This window comes from Pan troglodytes, chromosome 21, assembly GCF_028858775.2.
Source record: "Pan troglodytes isolate AG18354 chromosome 21, NHGRI_mPanTro3-v2.0_pri, whole genome shotgun sequence".
NCBI classification, from domain to species: Eukaryota; Metazoa; Chordata; class Mammalia; order Primates; family Hominidae; genus Pan; species Pan troglodytes.
In genome coordinates this window covers 54,225,986-54,233,283 of record NC_072419.2, presented here as the reverse complement: position 1 = coordinate 54,233,283, position 7,298 = coordinate 54,225,986, and the positions used below count along the sequence as shown (strand labels likewise).

Here is a 7,298-nt window from a genome sequence, read left to right as displayed (position 1 = left end):
TAAAAAGGCCTTGAGGATCTTGCAGCTCTGTCTGCAGAGGCTGAAGGAGCAGCGATGTCAGTGGCTGTTTTGCTAAACTACAACCAGCCACCTCCCTGAAGGGGGTAAAATACTGTGAGCCCCAAGACAAAAGTCCACTCGTGGAGGTTCCAAAAGCAGAGAGGCGAAATGCCTCTGAAACAAACAACCTTCACAAACCACGAGTTGTCAGGTCACAATCACAGGCGGGGCTGGCCAGGGGTGGCTGTTCCTAACAGTCCCTTTGTGTTTCTGTCCGTGAAACAGACTCCACGATGGCCCCATGGCCACTTCTGTGCTTCGTTTCTTCTCTGCTTCCTGGAGGCCCTTGTCCACTTCCTGTCCTTGTGGTTGGATCCCCTTCCCAATTCCTAGAACTCTGTGCTTTCCCTGGACCAGGGCTTCCCAGCCTTCCAGGGAGTGGGCTATAGAGCAGTGCATTCCTCTCCTTTCTGTATGTCTGAGGTTTTCTGAGCCCTGTAGTTTTTAGCTGCCCAAAGATGACACGTCTCCCCAAACTTGAGGCCTGATCCTCCCACCAAAGACACTGTGTCCTATTACCTGCTCTCTTTTCATGTTGGCATTTATTATTTTCTGGAATTGTCTTGTTTAGTGACTTATTTACCTCCTTTAGTGTCTGACTCCTCAGACTAAATGTGAGCTCTGTGTGGTCTGAGGCTACATCTGTGTAATTCTTTTGTGTTTCCCTGGAGCCTGCAGTCATAGAGGGTGGCTGATAGGAGCTCAATCAATATGAGGTGAAGAGATGAATGAAGGAAGGATGGAATGAATGAGTGGGGACCTCTTGGTCACAGTCCCCCTTATTGTTGCTCTTTTTTTCTTGCTACTGCCTCTCTCCAACTTGATGTTTTCTGGACTCAAAACCTTATATGTCTGTCTTGTGTTGTTGAGTACAACTTTCTGCACATGGTGAAAATGTTCTGTGTCTGCACGGTCCAATATAGCAGCCGCTAGCCACATGTGACTATGGAGCACTCAAAATGTGGCTAGCGTGACTAAGGAACTGAATTTTTAAAGCTATTTAGTTTTCATTGATATAAACTGAAATAACCCCAGGTGCCCAGTGACTGCCATGGAGGACAGCACAGGTCTTGATCTTCAATGTCATTCTTAGCTGTGGCCTTCAAATCTCATCCTGTTGTCTGCCTACATCTGCTCCATCCAGACTCCCAGCTCTCACCCCACCATCAGCCTAGGGGTCACAACCTCCTGCTAGGCAGGCACCTTATTCACCTTTGGTTTAGGGGCCCACAGGGATTGAACCAGGTCTCAATTTGATTAGAGCACCTGAGGCCATTTCAGTCCAATCTTAGCTCAAAGGTTTCCCAAGAATACAGGACAAATATGAATCTCCTCCCTACAGCCTAGGGCCCCCAACAGCAGACCTCCAAAAGCTCTAAAAGTCACTGAGACAAAAAGGGGGAACTGTCATCTATCGGGCAGCACTTTTTTTTTTTTTTTTTTTTTTTTGAGACAGAGACTCTCTCTGTCGCCAGGCTGGAGTGGAGTGCAGTGGCATGATCTCGGCTCACTGCAACCTCTATCAGGCAGCACTCTTGATCACAAAGGACAGAATACCCACTCAAACTTAAATGAGTGAAAACATGAATATCTTCACTCCAGAAACTTACTGTCCCAGCAGTATTTGACTACAGGCACAGCTGGATCTTGGTGCAAAATGACGTCATCAGGAAGGGGTCTCTTCCATTTCTCAGGCTGGCATCCTTCTGGGTGGGCTCCCTTCTGGGTCACACAGTTCTCATGAGGTGGCAAAGATGCCCCAGCAGATCCTGATCCTCCCATCAGCCCAGCAAGGTCAGTAGAAAAGAGAAGCCTCTTCCCCGATTCCCCAGCAGAGGTCCAGGGACTGACTCAGATCAGACAAGCTGGGCTCACAAACCCACCTCCTGATGCCATCACTGAGTATGTTTGATTGGCTGGGTCTGGGTCACTTGCCAATCTTGGAGCTGGGGAGTTGGGGGATTAAGAGTTGGGGAAGGGGGCACCAGGCACAGTGACTCATGCCTGTGATCCCAGCACTTTGGGAGGCAGAGGTGGGTGAATTGTTTGAGCCCAGGAGTTTGAGACCAGCCTGGGTAACATGGCGAAACCCAAATTAGCTGGGCATGGTGGTGCACACTTGTAATCCCAGTTACTAGGGAGGCTGGGGTGGGAGGATCGCTTGATGCTGGGAGGTCGAGGCTACAGTGAGCCCTGATCTAGCCACTGCACTCCAGCCTGGGTGACAGAGTAAGACCCTGTCTCAAAAACAAAAACAAAAAAAAAACCATAGTGGAGGAAGGTTGTTTCCCACAAAGGGAAGCCCACTAAGAACTAGCAAAACAGAGAGAAACTATCCAGGTAGGTGAAACCCAGAGATGCCCCTTCAGGGTGTTCAGAAGACCCCAGCCCCAGCCCCATGTGACATGTGCTGCTCTCTTCTGCCTACAGTGTCATGAGAACTGGTTCTGTTCAAGTGGAGCCCTGAAACCCCAGAACGAGTTGACATGTCCCCACCACAGGTGAACGCAGCCCCATGCACCACGTCCATGTCCCAGGAGAACCTGCCAATTGATGGTCTGTGCCGGGGTTGAAGGTCTTGTCTGATTAAAAACTGCTGTCCACTCCTCCACACATTCTAGATTGATCAGTATCATATTCCCAGTGCCCCCAGCCTCGCCACCAAAATAGATTTAACCTAGAAAGAGAAGTGAGCTGCAGAAAATTAATCACTTTTTTATCCTCAAGGGACACCAGCGTGATGAATTTAAGCTTTGACTGGGGAAATTAGAGTCACAGAAATGGCCAAGTGGAGCCTGGAAACGTGAGTTCAGGCGGCCTGTTGTCCACAATGGCATCAAGAGGGTGCAGGAGATTGTGTCATTTCTTCTCCCTTGCCTCAGTTCCCTTATTTGCAGAATGGGGATGATGTGGTAACAGCAGTGCCTACCACTCAGGGCTGTTGCAAGAATTAAGTGAGTGTATATACTTGGCACATAGGAAGAATTAGCTACTATTTATGGAGCCTGAATGGCAATTAAACAACATTAATAACACGCATGCACAAACACATCCGCACACACACACCCACATACTGCAGACTTCCGCCAGGCGGGCCATCACCATGCTCTTCCTTAGCCCATTCCCTGGCTTCTACCCAGGCGTGGGCCAGCAACTTAACATGGTCATTTCTCTTTGCACAACTCTCTGAGTTGGCCAAGCACCTTGACATATGTCACCTTGGTCTTTGAGCCCCAGCAGTCGTGACTGATGGATATTGGAATATTGGTTCATGCCACAAAGGAAAAAAACTTGACCCAAAGAGGAGGCATCTCTCCCAAAGTCAGGTGCCTGGGAACAGCTGAATCAGGACTTGAACCCAGGACTCAGATGCCAGGCTCACCCTAGGAGTCATCAGCATCATGTGCAGCCAGCACCTCTGGGCTGGGTATCGCTATAGGCTCTGGGGACACAGGTTCATAAGTCAGGTCGGACACTGATTTTCCTTGGAGCTCACACACAGGTAAGGAGGGGGAGATATGTTCCCCAAGTCAACACTTGCTCAAATTCATTTCAGATGGTGATGAGGGATCTTGAGAAGAGGAAATGGGGTGAGATGCTAGGAAGTGCCTTGGTGGAGAGGGCTCCTGGGGACAGGGTGGCCAGGGAAGTGCTCACCCAGGAGGTGGCACCTGGCAGAGCCCTGAAAGGTGAGAAGGGGCAGCCATGCACAGGGCTGGGGACAGCATCCGGGGAGGAGAATGGTCAGTCACACAGGGTCCCTGGGTTGGGAATAAACCTGGCTGTTTGTGGCACAGAAGGAAGGTCAGTGAGTCCAGGAGAAGGGGGAGGAGGAGTGGACAGGCCCCTGGCGCCTGCACGTCTGGAAGCATCGCCAAGTTTCCAAGCATCTTCCAGGGCAGAGAAAGCTCCCTTCTGAGTAGGAGGGGCTTGCTTCACCAGCAGGAGGGGTGGGAGAGTAGGAGGGAGCCCTCATGCCCCGGCTGCAAGTCCAGGGCTGGAAAACCAGGCGGGCCTCCGTGGAGGCTGCTCCTTCCCCATCGGGCCTCCGCCATCTGGTTGGGGCATCTCAGACTGAGGAGCAGGAAGTGTGACTGTCACAGGCCAACGCCTGCTGACGAATCTCCCAGCCCAGGTGGTGGCCTGTGGTGGGCTTCCCAGTGCAAGTGGAGGCGGCTTTGGCAAGGGGCTTCTCTCCCCTTTCAATTTCCTGCTGGTTCTGCCCACATGAAACTGAGCTGGTTGGCTGGGCTTCCTTTACTCTATTTGGTTTTCTTACTCTCTGAATAAAAGATGAAAAGTCAAAACATATGCATAATGCAGAATTATAACACTTGGATTTGTTTAACTTTATCTTTGCCGCTTCTCGAGTGTTCTTGCACCTAAAGCACACCATTGCATAGAAAAAGACATGCTTTGGAGAAAGTGATAGGACTCCTGCTTCCAGGAATGAAAGACATTTTTCACTCAGCTGTTGACATGTGTGAGTCTGCGTATGTGTGTGTATGTGTGTGTCATGTCTATGTATGAGTACTGACCATGTCTTTTATTTTCAGTATTCTGATGCTCTGACATTTCCAGGCCTTGCCGACCCTGGACAGCGTGCTCTTCCCATGCTTGCCAATTCCTAAGAGACAGGAAACAACTCATCTGGAGCATGTCTTGCAAATGAAAAACAAATCAAGAGCCCACACGCCCCAACCACCTCTTTTATTGGGCTCTCCCTCTCCAGGGCCAGGTACCAGACAACTAGGAACAGCCCCTATGTCCCAGAGCCTGCTGAAGTGACTCAAACTCACAACCCTGAGCCTGGTGACTGCCTATCCATTCATTCCTCAATAAAGTCTCTTGCTCATGTCTCACTTCCTCCCTCTTCCTCTTGAAAGGAAGCGTTCCCCATGTGGCCCTGCAGAGCACGGTTCCCGGGTTCCCAGGTTCCCCGTGTGGCCCTGCAGAGCACGGTTCCCGGGTTCCTAGGTTCCCCGTGTGGCCCCGCAGAGCACGGTTCCCGGGTTCCCAGTGTTCCCCATGTGGCCCTGCAGAGCATGGTTCCCGGGTTCCCAGGTTCCCCGTGTGGCCCTGCAGAGCACGGTTCCCGGGTTCCCAGGTTCCCCGTGTGGCCCTGCAGAGCACGGTTCCCAGGTTCCCAGGGTTCCCCATGTGGCCCTGCAGAGCACGGTTCCCGGGTTCCCAGATTCCCCGTGTGGCCCTGCAGAGCACGGTTCCCGGGTTCCCGGGTTCCTAGGTTCCCCGTGTGGCCCCGCAGAGCACGGTTCCCGGGTTCCCAGTGTTCCCCATGTGGCCCTGCAGAGCATGGTTCCCGGGTTCCCAGGTTCCCCGTGTGGCCCTGCAGAGCACGGTTCCCGGGTTCCCCATGCGGACCGCAGAGCATGCCATGTCTCCCGTTTCTTGGGACCTAGAATGTAATGAATGTCTTCCCGGATGACAGTACTTTCTGTGTCTGGGGGTCTTACCATACCTGATTAAAACAAATCCTTGATGAATAGAGTGAGTCTCTGTATCCCATTCTGCGGGCATGCACGCAACAAATACACACATATTCACAGAGTCCCTTATGTGTGCTCAGACATGTGAACTTTGTATCACAAAACCACTGAGTGATGTCAGAGGCGCCATGAATCATAATGACAGCTCCTGGCCTGGTATCCAAGAGACCTCAACACGCTGCTAAGTCACTGTTCCCCGCTATGAGAACCGGTCACTCTCTTTGAGCCTCCAGTTGAAGGGAACTAAATTAATCTAGGATGACCCATATTGTGCAGCAGCTAATGACCCAGTTCACCTCTGGTTAATTTTCTGCTTCTGGGTGTCCTGGGAACGGGTGGTGTTTACTCCACTTGGGACAAACCTTTATTAATGAGCCGGAGTGTTGGCTGCTCTAGGCTGAGTGTTTTAATAGAAATCGGCCCATGGGCCAGGGCCTGCTGAAGTTGCAGAATATGAATGAGGCCATTTTCTTTACCCTCTCTCCTCTGCCTTGATTTGCATGACTAAGCTTTTATGCCTTTTTTTAAAAAAATGTGTTTGTTTGTTTCTTGATTGTCGCTCCATCTCCTATGGAGGAAACAAATTACTTACTCACCAGGCAGGGACCTCAGTTTGGCAGAAGTCCAGGTCTGTTCCTCCAGCAAAGGGGAGTGAGACAGCCACACTCAACGCTAGTAGGGACAATTCCAGGAGAGCTGACATGGCCCAGGATGTGGGCTAAATGATTACACAGGTCCCCAGCAGACTCCTTAAGAGGGAAAATACTCCCTCTTAAGGAGTCCTAGCAAAGGACAGCAGTTGGGAGAGGACAGAAAAGAGTCCTTCCTTGTAAAATGTGGCCCAAACTAACAAAGAGCTCCAAGGTGTCTCTCAGTGAGGCTATGGGTTTCCTATGGAAAGAGAAGATGTTGCTAATTCTTTGTAGATGTGTGATTCTCGACTCTATCAGAGTCAATGCCAGGCTTTTAACACAAATACTTTATCACTTTCTCTTTACTCAACTGAAATGAAATTCATAGAAAATATAACCTAGCTACAGGCATTTTCTTAAACAACGTAATTTCCCCAGAGGGATATAAAGAGAAAAAGAAAGGAATTTATAATAAAACAAAACATAGTTCAACATGTAAGTGCCCTAGTGATATGGTTTGGCTGTGTCCCCACCTAAATCTCACGTTGAACTGTAGTTCCCATAATATCCACGTGTCATGGAAGGGAACTGGGGAGAGGTCACTGAATCACGGGGGTGGTTACCTCCATACTTTTCTCGTGACAGTAAATGAGTTCTCAGGATAATCTGATGGTTTTATAAGGGTCTTTTCCCCCACTTCACTCTGCACTTCTCCTTGCTGCCACCATGTGAAGGAGGACAAGCCTGCTTCCCCTTCCGCCTTGATTGTAAGTTTCCTGAGGCATCCCCAGCCCTGCAGAGCTGTGAGTCAGTTAAGCCTCTTCCCTTTATAAATTACCCAGTCTCGGGTGTTTCTTCATAGCAGCCTGAGAAGACTAATACACCTGGCATTACTAAGGTAGACCATGTAATTATGTCATCAGATGCTTGAACTTGGATGCAGAATCACAGTGAACGAAGTCACAGATGCGGACTGACTACAGCTGTACTGTTCTGGGCAACTCAGACACCACAAGAGGCTCTGCCATTGGTAAGGTGATTTTTTTCAAACAGGTGAGCAACATTCAATAAATCCTGAAAAGAACAGAGTACAATCTTC

At 50.0% G+C, this 7,298-nt stretch overlaps 1 long non-coding RNA gene across 1 annotated transcript; it reads left to right on the top strand.

Annotated features, from left to right (window-relative positions):
• The first annotated feature begins 264 nt into the window (after positions 1-264).
• On the top strand, positions 265-4,921 carry LOC129138250 (uncharacterized). The gene is made up of 3 exons (XR_008541396.2): positions 265-1,854; positions 2,491-3,562; positions 4,617-4,921. It is a non-coding gene; the product is annotated as an uncharacterized LOC129138250 (long non-coding RNA).
• The last annotated feature ends 2,377 nt before the right edge of the window (positions 4,922-7,298 follow it).